The 19000-nt window shown below is 40.6% G+C and overlaps 1 protein-coding gene across 2 annotated transcripts in view; it reads right to left on the bottom strand.

Annotated features, from left to right (window-relative positions):
- The window catches only part of COL8A1 (collagen type VIII alpha 1 chain), an 85782-nt gene that overhangs the window by 28683 nt on the left and 38099 nt on the right, over positions 1 to 19000 (bottom strand). The window contains exon 1 of one of the 2 annotated variants that reach the window (XM_032197630.1): positions 13917 to 13938. The exons of the other annotated variant lie outside the window; for it this stretch is intronic. The gene's annotated coding sequence lies outside the window, so the exon portion shown is untranslated. Of the gene's footprint in view, positions 1 to 13916; positions 13939 to 19000 lie in introns of those variants that run through there. 2 annotated transcript variants of the gene reach the window in all.

A 19000-nucleotide genomic window follows, 5' to 3' on the forward strand; every position in this document is an offset into this window, starting at 1 on the left:
AAACATTGTGGCGTAGCATAGTCTTTTCATTCCATGTTCAAGCCTCTTATTCAAGGTCTGCTGTTCAGAAGTGTGACAACCTGGCAGCTCGTTCCCTCTGAGTAGCCTCTTTAGTTACTCAGTGCTTGCAAAAACTGATGTAGCAATTTGAATACGGGACTAAAAATCCTAATGTTTGATATTTTTGTTGGCAATCCTGTAATAATTAGGCTGTAAATCAAAATCTGGGTTTGGATTTCAAGAAAAGATCCTTGAGTCTTGTTCCCACCCTTCTGGAGAGATGCTGTGTAGCTTTTTTCAGATTACTAGGTATAAAATTATCAGTTTGAGTGACTGCTGAAAAACATTTACTTATTCTCAACTTTCTCCAAGTGTGTTGCCGCCTCAAAAATGTACATGCAAACCCTTCCTTGCAATGGGCAACATATGGACATCAGTTCCCAAGGGGCTTGGACTGATATATGAGGTGCTTGGAACCACCATACAAAGTCCCGAGCACAGCTGTGCTCATGAAGGTGCAACAAGGGGAGCAACAGGCAGCACTGGCATCCTACATAAATACAAAATCTGCATATTTTATGGGCTAATCACTCTCAGGCTGCTGCTACCAAGACGCACATTTCACCCGATCCACGTCCCACAGGCATGACTGGGAGGACTCTGTGATTTGGTGGGCTCAGCTGCCACCAAGATGTTCAAGGTAGGTCTCTCTCCATTTACTTGAAGCATTTTATCAGCCAGGCCAAGAGGAAAGTTCAAGAACAGCAGCTTCTAACCTCTCTGCAGATGAAGGCAGCCCAGATGTGGTGCCTACTCCAGGGCCTGGTATACCCCAGGGGTCTGTGCCCCAGGTGGCCCTGCTGCCACCAACCTGCGATAACCTTAGAGGGAGAAAGCATCTGGGGAGAGAGGAGAGCCAAAAAGCAATGTTCATTTTGCAGGGGAAACCTACAGTTAGCTTGCCTGTTTTACCTCAGATTTATTCCAGCCCCTTAGAAACGTGCCCGCTCCCTGCTCTCATCTGTTCCTCTGAGTGCACCAACTGGGCTTTTGTGAAGTCTCTTTCAAATTTGACAGAATAACTAAGTTTTGGTCAAAACAGTACATTTTCACCAAAATAAACCAACAACAACAACTTTGAATCTTGTTGACAGAAGAGCATTTTCTGCCATAAAGGAGATTTCAGCCCAGCTCCCTCCAGAGCACATTGCTGCCAACCAGTCCTTGTGCTTCAGGAAACCATGAACCAGGAAACCTGCTCTCCAGGCCCTCTGCTGTAGGTTAGGGTGACATTCGTGGTGACAAAGCTTTCTGGCCTCTAGTATCAAATTATTTTGAAGAATCTCTGTTTTGGTGACCAACCAGCTCAGCTCTCTGGCAATGCCAGACCTAGTGTTGGCTTGTGGTTGCCCTTGTGTTGGTAGATAATCCGGGGTGATTTTCTCCTGCTGTGCTGCTGCTCGGGGAGCCACCACAATGGATGTCCCAGTGCCCTGACCCTGAGATTTAAGAGAGATACCTGACAGTGTTCTTACATAAAAAGCAAAGTCTTCTGCTTGAGACAGTTGCTTGAAAAAGGGGAAGGAATTATATAATAGTCCTTCAAGATTTTCTTGCATTTAAATGGTTTTGTTCTACTTTCAAAAAATATATATGGAGGGAGTATGGAAGTAAAAATAAGTGAGAACAAAAATTCAGCAGGCATCTGTCCTTCCAGACACTCAAGGACTTCACAGGAAAAACTTGAAAGAAGGAAAACAAAAAGGAAGAAGGTGAAGCTTTTTTCAGTGGTACCCAGCGACAGGACAAGAGGCAAGGGGCACAGGCTGAAACATGGGAAGTTCTGGCTGAACACAAGAAAAGATTTCACTGTGAGTGTGACAGAGCACTGGAACAGGCTGTCCAGATTGAGTGGATTGGACTAGATGATTTCCAGAGGTCCCTTCCAACCTCAACCACTCCGTGATTCTGTGAGTGATTTCAGTAGTCAAAGAGAAAAACAATTTCACACCCCATTATCAAGGTATAGGAGATAATTCCCAAGAACTGTGGATTATTTGCAATCGGTTTCATTCAATTCGTTGAGCTGGATAAAAGAAAGTGCATCTGGCATCTTTCCTGAGGGGACTCTACAGCCTGCAGAGCAGAAATTGCCAATTCCATCGCCGTGTGCAGCATAGTTTTATGAAGTGTAGCTTTTAATTGTTTATCCTGCCAACCAGGCCTTCTCCTTTAAGCGGGGAGTCAGTAATTCAGACCACATCTACATTCATTCATCACCTTCAGATATGGCTCTGGGCTCCAAAGTTCAGCTCTGGAAACAAACTTCTCCACAGCTCCCAGGTGCTTAGGTCTGGGGCTTTGGCTCAGCTTCTCGCACAGATGAAGGAAAGTCACGGATTCAGAAGCAGCTTTGAATACTTAGCAAAACGGGGAGCTGCCAGACTGGAGGGGATGGCAAGCTACTTTGCCTGTGCCTGAGGAGAGAGGGATTAGGCGTTTCAGCCGCACAGCTCATTCCTGCTTGCTGCTTGTACCATCCATGTCGCTGTTACTGCCTTTGTGGGATTAGAGGGCGGGTGAAGGGGTGCCAGCTTGTACCAGCAGGCCCCAGTACAGCAGCAGTCACTCCTGCCCTTTCTACCTCCAGCGGCAGCAGGATTTTCCTGGCTTTCTGCCCTGCTCCCATCCTAATTCTTGTTCCTTCAAACCAAGACTGACCCCTCGTTGGCAATCAAGAAGGTACAGAAAAATGTGTAGGTGCTGATGGTGGAGAGAGCAGAAGTGAGGGGAGGGGGTCTGAGCTGCCTTCAGGTGGGGAAGGAAAGAAAAGAGACCACACAGTGTCCTCTTGGTCCTCGAAAAGCCCCTGTAACATCCCAGACAGTCCCTACCTTTCCTTCTCACACCATCACTGCTGCCCCTGCCTTCCCCGCCTGCTCCAGGAACCCCCTTGGCCATTGCTGACGGGTTTTGTTGCACAGCGTAGCCAACAAAAGGCCAGATTCTGGCTCCTGATGATTTTTCGGAGAGGAACTCCTGGCTGCTTTGAGGTGATGTTCTCTATGTGCCCTTCCAGTATTATTATTGCCCTGCTCTTTGTGTCCTGAGACCAATGACTGCATGTGCATTCTTCCACTTAACTTCTTTCAGACCTGAAAACCTGTTACGGTGCAATGATTTTTTTTTAACCCCCAAAATAAATCTCATGGAAGGTTTCCTACTGATACATTTCCTGTCTCTCCTGTGTCATTCAGTCACATGAAGATCCTGATACATAGGTTAGGGCTACATGAACATGCAGCAACACAAGGCAGTCTTTTTATCTTTGGAGACAATAAAGCTTCCTGGAGAAGCAAGGGAGAGAGGGAATATGAAAGAGAGAATGAGAGAAATCATTCCTAAGAAGAAACTTAAGCATTAGATTTCCTGATGGGTACAGTCTCATTTCGTTGCTCTGCTGTTAGGAACAGTTTAGTGCAAATCTGTAGCTGAAAGGAGAGGGGAGAATTTATTTTCTGTGTGCAAAATCTTCAAATATAGGAGGTGGCATTGCATTCTTCTCTCTCTCCCATTCTGCTGGCTGCAGGTATTTGCCAGGTCTGGAACACAGTATTTTGTGATTTCTATTCACGTACAGAAAGGCAACAGCAGAAAGGCAGAAAATAGCTGGATTCTCTCTTTTAGCAGAGAAACAGCATGACCCCTAGTTCGGTTAAGTAATCACATAAATATCAATTCTATTTTAAGCATATACTTGAGTCCCTCTGATTCAATATTCAGCCCAAATGCAAATGACTTTTGTGGAATGAGGTTTGCGTTGAACTGGATCTACTTAGTAAAGTATTTCAGTCTGCTCTTGGGGAGAAAAGAGGAATCTGGTCAATTGCTGCAAATGCTCCTGTAGCAGAATTGCTGCTGTATTCATTGTTTGGGCTATTTTCTACTGAATTTTTTAAATTTTTGTGAGAGAACTACTGTGGAGTAGAAGTCTGGGTCTGGAGCAAAGTTGCAGGAATGTGCACAGATAATTATGCCTTTCGAAAGCAGCACGCTACATAGGATTTCCTAAACAGTACCAGAAAACGTTGACATCCTGGAACTGACATTTGCAATTTCAAATGCCAGCTTTCCAGGCATAATTAGTGTCCTTGTAAATGTTTCAGTATCAAATCTGGGACTCGCTTTGGACAAGCCAGTCCACAAACTCTAAACATATATATTTTTTTGCCATTTATTATTTCCTTTTCCAGTGTTCCAGGGACTGACAGCTGTGATTTTTAAAGCTAGGAAGTAGTAAATAGAAATAGTGTGTTTTAAAGTGTCTATTATGTTTAATTACAATATATAAAAGTTGCTTTTATTTATAATTTACAATTTTCTCCTGCCATTGCCCTTATTTTTTTTGTTTAAAGTACCTGTGATTCCCATCCTCCCTTATACAAAATACACAAATACTTTTACATAACCACAACTTTCCTCTAGACACACACCAAAATATAGAGTAGAGGATATGAGAATTACTTATGACAGATGAGTCACATTAATATTTTGTTCTAAGCCATGAGAAAAATGAGACACAGGGGTAGGAATCAGTACAGATCAAAACCCTTAGCACATTATGATCCAAAACCACAACCATCTACTGAGGTGCAAAATGTTCTTTTTTCACATAAAATGTGAGAAAAACACAAAGAGTTTCGTACTGCAAATGCTGGCGGCACACAATGTTGCAATTATTCTGAATATTTTGAGATGTCTGAATCAAAACCAAGACTTTAAGCAACACTGAGGTAAACGTGTTTTTATGTCTTTCCACCAAAAAATAATAATATTGTGTATGTTTGCCACAATTGCTTCAGAAACGGTGTGCCAAATTTCTACCAGTGACTGACAATAAAAACAAAGGGGGAATGTCATGACATCCTCTGTCCTTACTCGCTTTTCTCATCCTAACTCCTGTTGGGTTTGTCTGTCTTCTGTGCTGCTGGAAAGATCTTGGATGTGCTGTTCTTGGAAAAGGATCAGTCTGGTCGCCTCTTACTGCTACTTTTCCTACCACAGTGCGTGTGGCTACCTCACGCTGCGTATGGGGCATGTATTGGAGGTCGGTGGGTAGGGTTGGTCCCATTGGGTGTGTTCTCAGTAATTACCACTTGCTATTAGACTTCATGGGAAACTTTAACCAGTGCTTCTGATGTGATCGGGTGATATAGGCTGAAATTTAGTCACCACTGGGGGAACCAATCTCCTGTTCCCTAGGACCTAAGTCAGCACTTCCTCCGTCCCCTCTTTTTGGCCTGGTGTCCTGTGGAGAGCTGTGGTCAGCAAGGTGCTGGGGTTCTGCACGAGCTCTTAGCACCCATCGGGGAAGGACCTGCTCCTTCTGGTGCAGGAGGAGGCAGGCAGCCCCCGCTGCCCAAACAGACCTCGAGACCTTCTCTCCGGGGTGCACAGTGGGTGCTCCAGGTGGGACCCAACAGAGACTTTGGGCTCACAGGCCCAGGCCAGTAAAATATTTTGGCAGGGTGAGGATTTAAGCATGCACGTGGTCATGTGTATTCCCCCTGCTGCAGTGACTTCAGTGTTCATGGGCTGGAAGCTCTGTGCAACTAATTACTCTGCAGGGCTGGAGCTGGGCTGTGTTTCTCATCACAAGAGTGACTGAGGTAGGTGAGTGTTAGCTCTGCTTCATGGCGCTTGTTTGCTCTTCCAGCTACAAGTGGGGGCCCTGCTCCTGCCCGCTGCCCTCCAGATCTGTCCTTCCCCCGTGTGCTAACTCAAGGAGCTGCTCACGGTGCATACCAGCGCGGGGCCGGGCTGCTTTTGTGCCACCTTCTCCTGCTGTGCAGGAGAGTTTAAACACGGAAACCGAACACGCGATTCATGGAAAATCAACACGAAAGATTAAGGATTAAAATTTAAGAACTAAATGGGTGGTCTTATCCAGACAATTTCCACAGACTGTACTGAAAGTAATACATGGCTAAATAATAAGGAACCAGCACAATGCTTTGAATATCTAGCTGTAAAAGTGTTACCTTAAGCCAATGAAAGCAGAGTCTCGATTTTCTCCATTTTTAATTTGCCTAAGGAATTTTTCTACCTTCTTAATTAATGCAGTCTTTCAGACTTGTTGTGCAGGTACAGGACACATTTCTTATCATCCAATATCAGTAACTATTCTGGTGATTAAGCTTTTACAGGCTATTGGGCTGCGATTGCAACTTGCATGCAAGTAAGTATAGATGTTGCACTTCATTTAGCCCATGAAAATGGAGTGGTTTGGTTTATGGCTGTGAGCCACTTGCATCGAGGTAAATGTAGATACTGGGTTACAGCAGGTGACTTCTTTAGTGATACAGGGAATATCACAAGATGTGCTTTTGGTTAATAGTGGTTTGTAACTGTGATAAGTTTCCCAGGTTTTCAGCCAAAGCAATTCCTACAAAACCACCTCCCCAGAAGAGGTCTGTAGGAGCACACTGAACTGCAATTACAGAGTAGGCTGGAAGTGCCAAGGAGATTATGGGGAGATATTATTGGTCCAGACTGAAATTTTGCCAGGCCTCCAGGACAGAATTAAGTATCACTGTGTTTTTCTCTCTGGTATGTTTCTACACCATGAACTTGGACAGAATTTCAAATTTATGATGAAATCTAAGCTCTGTTAAGACTACTGAATTTCTTTCTTGAAATTTTTCCTGATTCTAACTAATACATGCTAAGATTTGCTACTGCCAGCCAAAACTAGCTATTTCTGGGAGAGGTACCTGTAAAAGGAAACGTTAGGTATAAAGGGCATGGGATAATTTTAGGCAGGTTATTTATGCATGCCTTTTTAAAAAAAGAAAAGAAAGTAGAAAAGTAAACTTTCCAGTTTGTTACTGCTGCCAATCTCAACAAACCAATTCTTTATCCATTCTGGATTTTTTATCAGATTAATCTCATGTTATAAAGAAAAGTGAAGTGAAATGCACATTTTTGATGTAACGTAATAAAAAGTCAGAACACATAACTTGGTAGTACGGTGTGCAATGACCAGCATGCTCTACTTAGCACAGGAGCAGGTCATTTACCTTGCCCTGGTTGGCCCTAGCCAATTCTTGCTGCTTGGTTTGTTTCTTTGGCTGAACCACCTGAACCACACTACATCTTTTCATGTAGTTTACCGTAAAAGGCTGAGCTGTAGCCATAAGGACTATGCTAACCTCTGAGTAATATACGATTGTCCTTAATATCATAAATCCAATCATTATGAAATATCAGAACAGAGAAGAGCCTTGGCTGTCATCTGAGTACTGTGTATGGACAGAAACAAGCAAGCAAGCAAGTAAATTCTGTCCTCCATTGCTGATACCCAAATAACTGAATGTTGGACATTGTCCATCTTTGATCTTTGGCAAATGGGCAAGGCTTAAAGGAGATGAACTTTTCAAACAGTTTCTATGGTAATGTTACAGAATTTCACATCACAAAGTAAAGGAAAAGCTTTTTTTTTTTCATCCTTCTAGGGAGCTGTAACTAAACATGCATCTTATTTATTTTTGAGAGTTACTGAGTAGGGGTACTCATGGAAATTGGGTTACGTGCAAGATCAATTCATTTGCTGAATCAGGGTCTTAAATTAAACTGACGGAAATGCTCCCCATAGTTAACAGACAGCAAAATATCAATTACAGGAAAACATATTTTTATTTTGTTTGACATCATTCTTTCTCTAAGGTAAAATCAAACCAAATACTTCTCAAGCAGATGTGTATTTCTCACTCAGGTTGGGATGAGGAAATGACAAGGAACTATTATTGATCAAGTCTACTATTATTAATCAAAAAGTACATATGTTGTGTGTTTCATCAAAAAGTGAAATGCTTTTAGGCTTATAGAGGAAAAAGTACTGAGAATATGTTCAAAATGCCACTCTTGTAAGTAAAATGCCTCTGTGGACTGCAAAGTACAACCTTCCCCTCATCCCCCTTGGGATTCAAGCTGTTTGTTGTCCACTCCTTTTATGGCAAGATTTTAGGAGTTTCCCATTACAGGCAAGCAGGAGAATTCCTCTCCATGCTAATATTGTACAGAATAAACTCATGCCAGTGGATAATTTGGTCACCATTACAGTAGTACCTAAATATTCAGATGTTTATCTTCACAGTACCTTGTGAGGTGGGGAGGAGACCCTGCTCCCATTTTGTTGGTAAATGAAGCACGGAGAGGCCAAATCCTCCATCCAAGGTTGGTCAGGAGAAGTGTAAAAGACGTGGGATGTGATAAGGAGGCATTCCTTGCCTGCATCAGCAGGTCAGCCTTCCTTTCTGCAGGAATATGAGGCCTCATCCAGGACCAGCAGCACAAACACTGCTCGTGTTTGAGGGAACTGACACATCCCATCTCTTAAACTGTGTTCCTCTTGAGGTGTCCTGTCACCTTAGCCAGATCTCACATCCTCTTGCCTCTCACCTCCCTAGCCCCAGAAAGCACGGTCTACGCTTTTCCAAGCACAGGATTATTTGTATCTTCACAATGTCATTAGCTAACTAGAACTTATAGTCCACACCATGTTTCTGCAATGCCTCAGATTTCTCTTCCAAAATTTCATCATGTAATGTGTGTACAGAGATGGTATTTATAGGTGAGGCTGTGCTGGAGTCCAAGCTGCACCACTGCACAAGTTAAGGATGCAGCAGTTACAAGACAAAGTGTATGGCAAGACAGAAATGGTGCTTGGATCTGTCATGCGTGAGTAATGAAACAAACATTTCAAATACTATATATTTAATATATAGTATGAATGTATTTAACTAATACAATGGGCTGGTAAAAATGAGGACATTAACTAATGACTCTAAAATAAGTATTTATGATTTTCCACAAATATTTATATAAGAAGAGACAGGACAAGCACTGCAAAATACACTAAGAACTTTGACTTAGCTGAACTCCTACAGACAGTGTAGGAACAGAAAGAACATGTGGATGGAAACATAACTAAGATTCTGGAAACAAGTCAGCTCTAAAAAGCAGCAGGAGTCCAGGCGTTGATGGATTCCTGAGACCATTCTATAGAGGATACGAAGATGTACTAATGCTAGGGAAAAATATCTCTTCTGATTTGAGTGGAAAGATTTTGGTAATAAGAATGTTTCTAATCATAATTCTAATGCTTCTGAAATTACGAAGGAGTGTCGAAAGTTTAGATCCTGAATAAAGATGGATCGTAAGACGCAGGCAATGGCCTGGCCAGCAGACTGGAAATAATCTTCTCAAGTATAAATCGGATGTATAACTTCAGATTAATTAAGAACCAGTTCATAATAATGTTAGATCATTTATCTTTAAATTTTCATAAATGTAGAATGGAGTCTAATGTCAGTCTTTTCTGGAGATGGCAAGAAGGATTTTGATGGAGTGGGATGGGCTGGCTACCCCCAAACTGTCCCTTGTACTGATGCTACCCAAACGCGGTGATAGAACTTCTCTGCTCTGGAGTTTGCACTGTAGTCAGTAGTAAAAACAAATGTGCTTGTGTGCGGGAGGACAACTCCAACAGTTAACACTTCTTTATTTTATCCCTGGTATTTTAGTCTGAATTCATTTGAAATTGTGTGTTATGTCAATTATAAAACCATTTTCTGGGTAGGTTCCGCCTTTCTTCAGAGTGATACCACAGTCAAAGTGATCTATACCATTATTACTTCCAGGATGGACCTACCATCACCTTTAAATAATTTATGTGGTATTCGTAGTAGAAAATAATTTAGATGTTACGTGTTGTAGAAAATAACTCTGTCCTCTTTTTCTGTGGCTTAAACTATTGAAAATTTAACAGTCAAATACCTTCTCTGGTATCCAAGTCACGGGGAGGTAGGCAATTCCTAGGGACTTAACAATTATTATTTATTTTATATGGAATGACCCCTGATATCATGTTCGGAAGTGGTAGTCTAAACCTGTGTGGGAGCACAGAATTAAACAGAACCTTTGGCTTTGGGAAACTGGAAAAATACCAGCCCTTTTTTCCCTTAAAAACTGATGAATGCAAATGAAAATATAAAACAGCTTATCTTCCACAGCAGCTGGTTAATGCCTTTACTTTCTTAGCCAATAACAGTACAAGGTTGACTGGGATAAGTTTTGTCTGGCAAATATTAAAAAGATATTTCAAATTTTAGCAGGATAGCTGGCTGCTTGAGTAGATACTTGAGAGTTTAAAACATTTGGTTATGATAACGGTAAAACAAAAGATATGGTTATTTTAATATAAAATCTGACTTGAATAGGATGAGGTCTGGTGAGGTAAGATGGGTCAGATTGCAAATCTGACTGATGGATATAACTGTTAGAGATCAAAGCTAGTATCAGAATCCCACATCTATTAACATCCTACTTTTATGTCACTATTCCCAGGTGATCTTTTAGTTGGCAAAGAAGCATAAAATTTCTGTATATAGTGAGATGAGTCTGACAAAGGATGAGGAGAATTAGATATGCTTTGACTCCCAAAAATGACAAGAGAAACTGGATCTTTTCCTATTCTAAAATGAACATTTACTTGGAGAAAGATAGAAAGACAACTCTGCGGGTTGCTTTTTCCCAAAGATGAAACCTGTATTACTTAGATATATGAATTCTTGCACAGGTCACTTGTTGAGTGGGCACAAATTTCACTGCCAGAAGATGGGAAATGGGATGATTTTAAGAATCTGTTTATCACCTATATGGTAGATCTTATTCTGAGATTGAAAAAAAGAAAGATAGGAGCAAACTGGGGAGAACTTGTAGAGATATGTAGTCAGCTAATCTTAGGCAACTTAAAAACACATGAAAATAGTTGTTAGATGAAGGATCCACTTCCCACGGACATTGTATCAGCCAGTGGGCAAGCCTTTTAACAGCTCTGTGCTAATGTTCTTCTATCTGAAAAATGATGATAATAACATTTATCTACCTCATAGCAGAAGCTGGAAGAACTTAATTAACATGTGTAGTTATTTAAAGTTCTAGGGTTGAAAGCTGCACTGGAAGTCCAAAAAAATTGTTAGCGTTATTATTTCTATACCCGGATGATTTGCTCACATTTTCAACACGCCAGCCTGGAAACGTACTAGAAGCAGCACAGCATCGGACAGTTCACCAGATTAGAAGCTCGATGACATAAACAATAGTTCTAATTGGCAGGGTGCTTTGGAAGATCTACCCATGTTAAGTTTTTATTTTCTTTCAAGTCCTGGGCCATTTAAACTCCAAATAAGCTTTGATTTATGAGTCTGTTAGCTCCAAAGCCACTAAGGGACAGAGAGTGAGAGCCTGGAGTGGAGCTGGGAACTCATTCCAGCAGTGTGCAATCTCATTTGGGCAAATGCCGCAACCCCCACCTTGATCTGAAAGGTCAGTGTGAGCCAGCAGAAAACACATTTTTAATATATTGGATAATAAGGAAAACGATATTTGGAACTGCCAGCAAAGACACCTGCTGACAGTTGGCGTTAAGGCAATGGCACCTTCTAGACAAATAGAGAGGTGAAATCCAGTCTTTGCTGAAGTTGAGAGAAGTTTTGCCATTGACTTCAAACAGGCCAGAAATTCCCCTACAATGATTAATGATTTATGTGTGTATCTATGAGGTCTTGCATAGTTTCTGAAAATTTTATATTCAGGCAGCTCTCCATAATGTCGAATAACTGGAAAGCTGAGGTACCAAAGGAATATAATTGACATAGTAAGTACCTAGTAGAAAAAAATAGATTGATAACAGCTTGAGCTAAAAATGTTTGTTTCCAGAGTTGTCATCCCCACAAAAGTCATAAAACAGACCATTCAATGGCATTGGTGGTTGGTGAAAAGCACTTTCCAATGCTTAGATGGTTTATCATATCTAGTGGTAGGACACTGCCCAAAATATGGGGAGGAGAAAGGATTCCTGTGCATTCACTGTACACTGTAAATAATTTGCTTCACTCTTCTTTTAAGTCATGCAAATCAAAGGGCTTTGACAGAGATCAGTAATAATTTATCCAAAGCAAGCTCTGAGGAGATCCAGCTCTGGTTTTTGCTTATGCATTTTATGCAGTTTCACTTTCTTCTTCTGTGTTTTTGTATGCTTTTGCATGCTTTTGTATGCTTTTGTAAGCATCTACTTTTTTTTTTTTTTTTGAAATTTTATCAAAAAGTTTAAGATTTTAATCACCTGCCAATCATATTTTTGCAGCTGAGTCTGCTAAAGCATCCCTGCTTATTCTCTAAAGGGAGAAAATTTGCATGCAGGTTTTTGAGTACGCTGAGAGAATGTTTCTGTTGAAGTATTTTTTTCCAGTAAAAACCCAGGGTACTTGGAGAGGCTGGTCTGACAGATGAACTTTCACTAGTTTAAAAAATTCAGACTGGTGGTGTGCTTCCAGAGCATATATCACTGGTTCCACAGACAGACACAAGTGAGGCATTTATGCAAAGCCTGGACAAGAGCCTGACACCTTGTTTCAGACCATTCACACTGAGCCATTTACCCGCAGCATTAGGCAGCTAATCCGCTATAACACTGAATCATGGACAAGAAAACCAACAAGAAGGCATTACTGAGCTGTTCCTACCACTGCTGCCTGCAGAAGACCCTGTGTTTGCTTTGGCATGGTGTAATTCACACCCTGGCAAAACTTAATGGTCTTCCATCAAGACTACCAGGCTGAAAGGTTCAGGTGGGAGTCATGCGACTCCTTGCATGTAGACCTCACCTGGTTAGGACCACGTAGGTGTAAGCAGGCCTCGGATATTCAGGGGCACTTATGATGGCTGCTCAGTCCTTATACACAACTGCACTTTGGTGATTTCCAGTGATAGTTTTCAGGTATTTTATTCAGGGAGGTGATCTTTGTCATACTGATCATGTTCCTTAGGATTTCTTTTACTGTTTTGTGTGCACTAATCAGTACCTGCTCTGGATTAGATCCCTAGAAACTGCACTTCAACCAGGAGCACAAGGGAGACCTTCTCCTGACCTGTGGCCTTTGCTGCTGTGATTCCTCAGGACATACAGGAGCTGCTGTCCCATCACACTGAATGTGTGGCACAAGAATACGCCTTTGGATGCTGATGAAAAAAGGTTGTGGGCAATCTGCTAGTGCCTGGGAAAACATAGTGTGTTGTTTTGCAGTGCACAAAAAGGGACAGAAGGACACTGTAGCTTCTGTACTCCTCCCCTCATGTCTCTGTGTGTGTGTGTGAGGTTTTAGAAGGTGACCCTGTTGTAAAGGCAAAGTGTATCTATCATCGGGTGTCACTTTGCAACAGGCATTACGTTAGATGTACAGGTAGCACGGTTCCACCTGCTCACATCTGATGCAATCATGTCACATGTCATAATATCTTTTAAGTTTCAATAAGTACACTGTTTAATTTTTTCCTTCTTTATACTATTTGCTTCCTAAATCTACCTCTAGATCCTGTAATACTCTTAACATATCTGCAAATCTACTACAGTAGCTACTTTATTTAAATAACAAGACTTCCCCTTTACTGAGGAATTAAGCAACCTTTGTTGGCAGCAGTCTGGTAGGGTGCTTAATTCTGAAAAGGTTGTGCAAAACCCAGGCTAAACTATTGAAAGAATGTTTCAAAAAAAAAAAAAAAAATCAGAACTGAAGGTTTACTCTGTTGCAGAGCAAATAAACTTGCAGCAGCTCTTCAAAGCAGACCTCTTTGTTAACAGCTCTGAGGCAGCTGTCGCTTTCTCAGCAGAAATGGCTGCGATTCCGCTTGAAATAGTCCTCTGGCTTTTTTTCACCACATAAAATTGTATCAGTAGGAAATACTGTGCTCTTCGTGAGCAAGAAAGCATTCTATGGTATTCTAAGTCTCTCTTTACAGCAGAAGGTTATCTGTATTACTTACACTGTATTTTCATGGCACATATTGGGACTTACATTGAACCGCAGCCTACTAAGTTGAAAACCTCTGGTAAACAGGGCTTCTAGAAGAGAAAAACCAGACAACTCTTAAGAAGCTATTGGGAAAATCTATTGATTTTCTTATGCTATGATAATTATTGGGTTTAGAGCTTCTAGCATCTACTGCTAGTCTTCTGAGATATTTGAACTGATGTGCTTTGGCATTAGTTCTTGCTACCAATGACACTGCACTTTTTTCAAAAACATCTTCAAGAAATTTGGTCAGGAGACTCAAAGGATGTGCACACTGTATTTGCAAGCATGCAAGATATCTGTCCTGTAGGGTAATTTGATGTGGTCTATTCTTCCATCTGTCTCCAGCATCTGGTTATGTTGCAACAAAAAGTCATCAGTCAGACTGCCAAGGAAAAGGGCATTGTGGTTGCTGTGTAGTAAAAGCAGGAACACATTTAGTGTTCTGTGGCCTATGCAATGGAAGCGAAGCTATGTCCAGAAGGATGGTGAGAATAAAGGGTGAATAAGGAAACTTACTAAGTAAAAAATTATCATAGAAGCTGAAGGACACAGTTGGCTAAGAAGCAATGTAGAGAAGAGTGCTAAAAAAAACATCTGCATCCACCTGAGAGAAAAAGAAAAGAAAGGGACAGAGTAATGCAGCAAGAAGACAAAACTTGGAATCTCTCAAGGAAAAGACAGGAATTCTCACATCCAAAGGTAGGAAGAACATCCTTCCTGAAAAGTATTAGTAAATGACAGGGGGAGATTATCCCTATCAGGCCTAGCAATCTGCCTGATGTTCTGCATTTCTGTCCCCTACACATGGATGCTGTCACATCTCCCAATCTGAGCAATTCTTTGATTATTGATTTGTCTCAGTGACTCTCATGAAAGAACTTAAGGACTGATGCATACAACCCCCTGTAAGCAAGAGGCACGAGATCAGGCCTGAAAAACTGTGAGCCAACAGCACTGGAACAAAGCTGTGTAAAGGTGGAAATAACCACTGGAAGGAATACTAGCAGTATGACATGGGAACATGCTGAAAAACCACAGCTGGAGAAAATGAAATGATGTCTCTATTCTCAACAAAATCAAGTGCTTATCACACTCGATTTTGAACTAATACAAAGAACCAGTAGCTTACAGCCACAAGACTTTTTAGGGAAGGTTTGACTAATTTTTGTTATTACCAGGAAAACAGGAAAGCAAAGGAAAATAGAAAGAATCATTTCCCTGAAGTTTCCCAGCAAGTCACTTGTAGTGCCAGGCTTTTGGTCTCCAGGCTTGTTATTGCTCAACTCTGTGTGGATCCAAGTGTCTCTTTGCTCAGAGATGCTGGCACCCGACATCATTCCCACTCAGTGCAAAAAATCCAGTTCATATCAATTCATATTTAATGTAGTAACTTGGCTTAGCTCACAAGAAGACAGTTAAATAAATTTGCCTTTTTTGGTACTGTTCAAATCTGTACTAAAAAGGTGAATCAAACCTTATGTTTAATATAAAGTGTGGGTAAACAATTGCATATATTTATATATACATCAGTTTACCAACATTCATAAGAAGAGGCTATATATTGATAACTAATAACATTAAGTAATTCTAAAGTATAGTTAATGTTGACGTTGCAGTAATTTGGAATAGGTATTCCGTGCTTAGCTTCCCATGAACTGAGTTTAAGTGAGAAGAAAAGTCTTAAACCTTAGTTCAGTGTCTTCTGAACTAAGGTTTAAATCTTCCAAAAAATGAAGGCTTCCCTTTGAAGAACTGGTGGTGTCAGGTGCTAGGGACTGAAGCCGTGCACCCTTGGTTTAAAATTGTTAATGTCTATCTCATCTGCTCTCTCCTATCATCTTCAATTTGTCAACAGTATGTAGTAATATGTTTGATTCATTAGAGGTGGAAAAAGGATGGTGAAAGCAAGTAAATATGCCAGATATCAGTCACTTAAACCCCACTAGTATTAAGTCACCTCAATTTGTTTGTCTGGTAAAAACTGGCCTCTTGTTGGGTGAACTGAGGCCAGCTTGATTCACCACCAAAATGTGAGCCTGGAACTGACATTGAATTCGCAGATGTGCATAAGAGAAATCTCTTGAGTTTTAAAATAATTGACTTTAGGGGGAGGCAGGAAGAGTTTAAACAGCATTGTTAAGCAGACCGAAGTTAATCAGTTACTGTCATTGCTACTGAAACCAGTTGTAGTTTGACATCATGTTCATTTTCTAATTATTTTGTATAAAGATTAAATTATTATTTTTAATTCACTTAGAGTACACAAATCTGGGACGTTTCTGAACAACCTTCTTGCTTATAAACAACAAAAGGAAGTGATATCATACATGAGATTAATAGCCGAGGAGTAAAGTTTTTGGGTGTGCAAAATTTTTAATTTTAGAGCTTTCAGGGGAAAATGAAGTATAAACCCTGAAAGAAAAACAGCACTATTTGGAGTGAAGGATGCTGGAAATATCAAGCATATATTGAAAACACCATGCATGTATGTGGTGTGCCTGTAGAAAGGGCTCTGTAATTATAAATTCAGTCTTTCAGGCTTTTGGAAGTGATCTTAAAAACAATGCTGTAGTTTAAAAAAAAATAAAAAATAGAGAGGACAATGTCTCTCTTGTCTCTCTGTTTATGCAGGCTGTCATCCAAAGCTGTCAAAGAATCAAGCCCTCTTAGCTGAGCTTTTCCAGGTGTTTTTTGTCTAGTGGAAGTTTACATACAGGCTGATTCAGAGGTGCAATGTCTACAATTGAATTACCAATGGTCGAATTCATTTACGCTTCTGTTCTCTGGTATTCAGTTGAGTCACAGAGAATCTTTTGGGTCATTTAGATCCACATCTGCCCGCCCTTTTAATGGGAGTGATGTACTTTACATGTCAACACAGACTAACTTATCTGGCTCATGTTTTCTCTCTTGGAATGCAAAACTTAAAATAGATGCCATTTAATACTTGGCTTTCATGTAAAGACCCGTCTGCTGATGCCTGATGGAAACATTTTTAAACACTCCATTTAGAGATAATTTTGCTCATATGTTATTGATTTCTTCTATTCCTCTTCCTCCAGTTTAAATCAACAGAAAAAAAAGAAGAGGATTTTGTATGATTATGATTTCAGCATTTTATTAGTGATCCTAGAGTGCTGTAACTTCCAAAGCAATCAATATCGATGATGCTGTCACAAACATAAAATTGCAACCTGCTTTTTAGAAGCAGTGGATATTTGTCTTATCTCCCTTACTGTTTTTTTTTTTTTTTTAAACACTAACTGCACTATTATATCTGATAGAAATGATGACAACTTTTGCCTAAGTTTTGAAAACAGCCTAATGCTCAATTTGAGACATTTTGAAGCGATCTTATTCTCAGAGCTGGGTAGTCAGCACTTGGTGAAGGGCCAGCCTTGCTGCATGGTCTCCATTTGGGCACTTAGGAAGCCAAATATTCCAAATCACTGCCTCCTTTGAAAATACATATTCCAGTCACTTGATACGTGGGAAACTTGAAGCAGTTAAAGCAATGTGCCTACAAGGTGTGATGACTGACTGCAAGAACAAAAAATGGAAATCGGTTTTATTAATTATCACTGATTGTTCAAATGAAAAATAAGTTGCAACTAAAAAAAGAAAAGATTGTTAAAGACCCCTGTAAACATAATCTTGTGTTTAACAACTGCAAACATTTTTTTTATTGCTGTTGTCAAGATTGTGGCAAATGGTCATGAGTTATGGAGATCAGACAGCAGAAAAATACCATCTTAAGTTAAAAAAAATGGTGAAAGCTATGATGGGTAAAGGGAAATCTCTGCTTTTGTCAGAATGATGCCTAAAATAATTAGAAGGGAAGAACCATTCGCTACAGAAGAGAAAGAAAAGGGTCAAATTTCAAGTTAGTAGGGTACATTTAAAGCATCTGGGCCTTTTCTAACAACTCTTCTAAAAATGTCCTGTTTCATTATTTACAGTGCTGCCTATCATGTTGGGAAAAAGGCAATGCATTATTTGAGCCCTGAGGTATGTTGTAAAGGACTTCGGATGTTTTAAGCCATGTATTGGGCAAAAGAAAACTCACGATATTTAAGCAATAACACACAGAAATGAGAAACATCTGCTATGGGTGCATTTGCATTTATCAGTCATCTGGTGGCCTCCTCTCAGCAACCTCAAGCTAATGTTGACTTGGTATCACATCCTTTAATCAAAATGCTCCTTTTGTGTGCATCTCAAACAGTGCTGTTCTTCAGCCCACACAATGACTGCTTGTTTGCTTCATGTTTATGAACTCCTTCAACAAGATCCCTAGAGCTTAAGCAAGAAGCTTTGGCCAACATTTTCCAAATGTCAGTGCTTAAAGCTTGGCATCTAATAAGCAACCTTCTTTTCAGAAGCTGTGAGCATCAGAATCTTTCTAGGGACTTGAGAAAGTATTGCTGCTCAGCATTTTGTGGCCATGTATGGATTAAACACCTTAGTTTAGACAATCGTTATTTATGTGCTAGGGCTGGGGACTAGATGTTACACCAAGCTACAGAGTTTCTATTACATGCATGCAAGTAAGCTGAACATTTCAGATATGTTCATCACAGAGTCCTAGAACCATTAGGGTTGGAAAGGATCTCCAAGATCACCTGGTCCAACCATCCCCCTACCAGCAATGCCACCCACTAAACCATGACCCTCAGCACCAGGTCCAACCTTTCCTTGAACACCCCCAGGGATAGTGATGCCAACACCTCCCTGGAAAACCCACCCCAATGCCTGACTGCTCTTTCTGAGAAGAAATGTCTCCTCATTTCCAACCTGAACCTCCCTTGACACAACTTGATTTACTATGATGACATGAATAGTAATACTTTATGAATGGTGATACTTATGCATGGATAAAGCTAGTTTGTCTTGCAGGTATTTTTCATTCTGACTGGCTTCAGAGGAGACTGTAGATTGTAAGCAAATCACTAATACCTGTACGTACTGGGATCAGCTCTTCCCAACCAAACAGCACCTGAGGTAGAATGTGCAGGGGCCAGTGTTTATAAGGTTAGGTCTGGATTAATTATTACATGGAATGGCACTGAGCAACAAACTTTGCT

The sequence above is a fragment of the Aythya fuligula genome, chromosome 1 (assembly GCF_009819795.1).
Source record: "Aythya fuligula isolate bAytFul2 chromosome 1, bAytFul2.pri, whole genome shotgun sequence".
Classification (NCBI taxonomy): Eukaryota; Metazoa; Chordata; class Aves; order Anseriformes; family Anatidae; genus Aythya; species Aythya fuligula.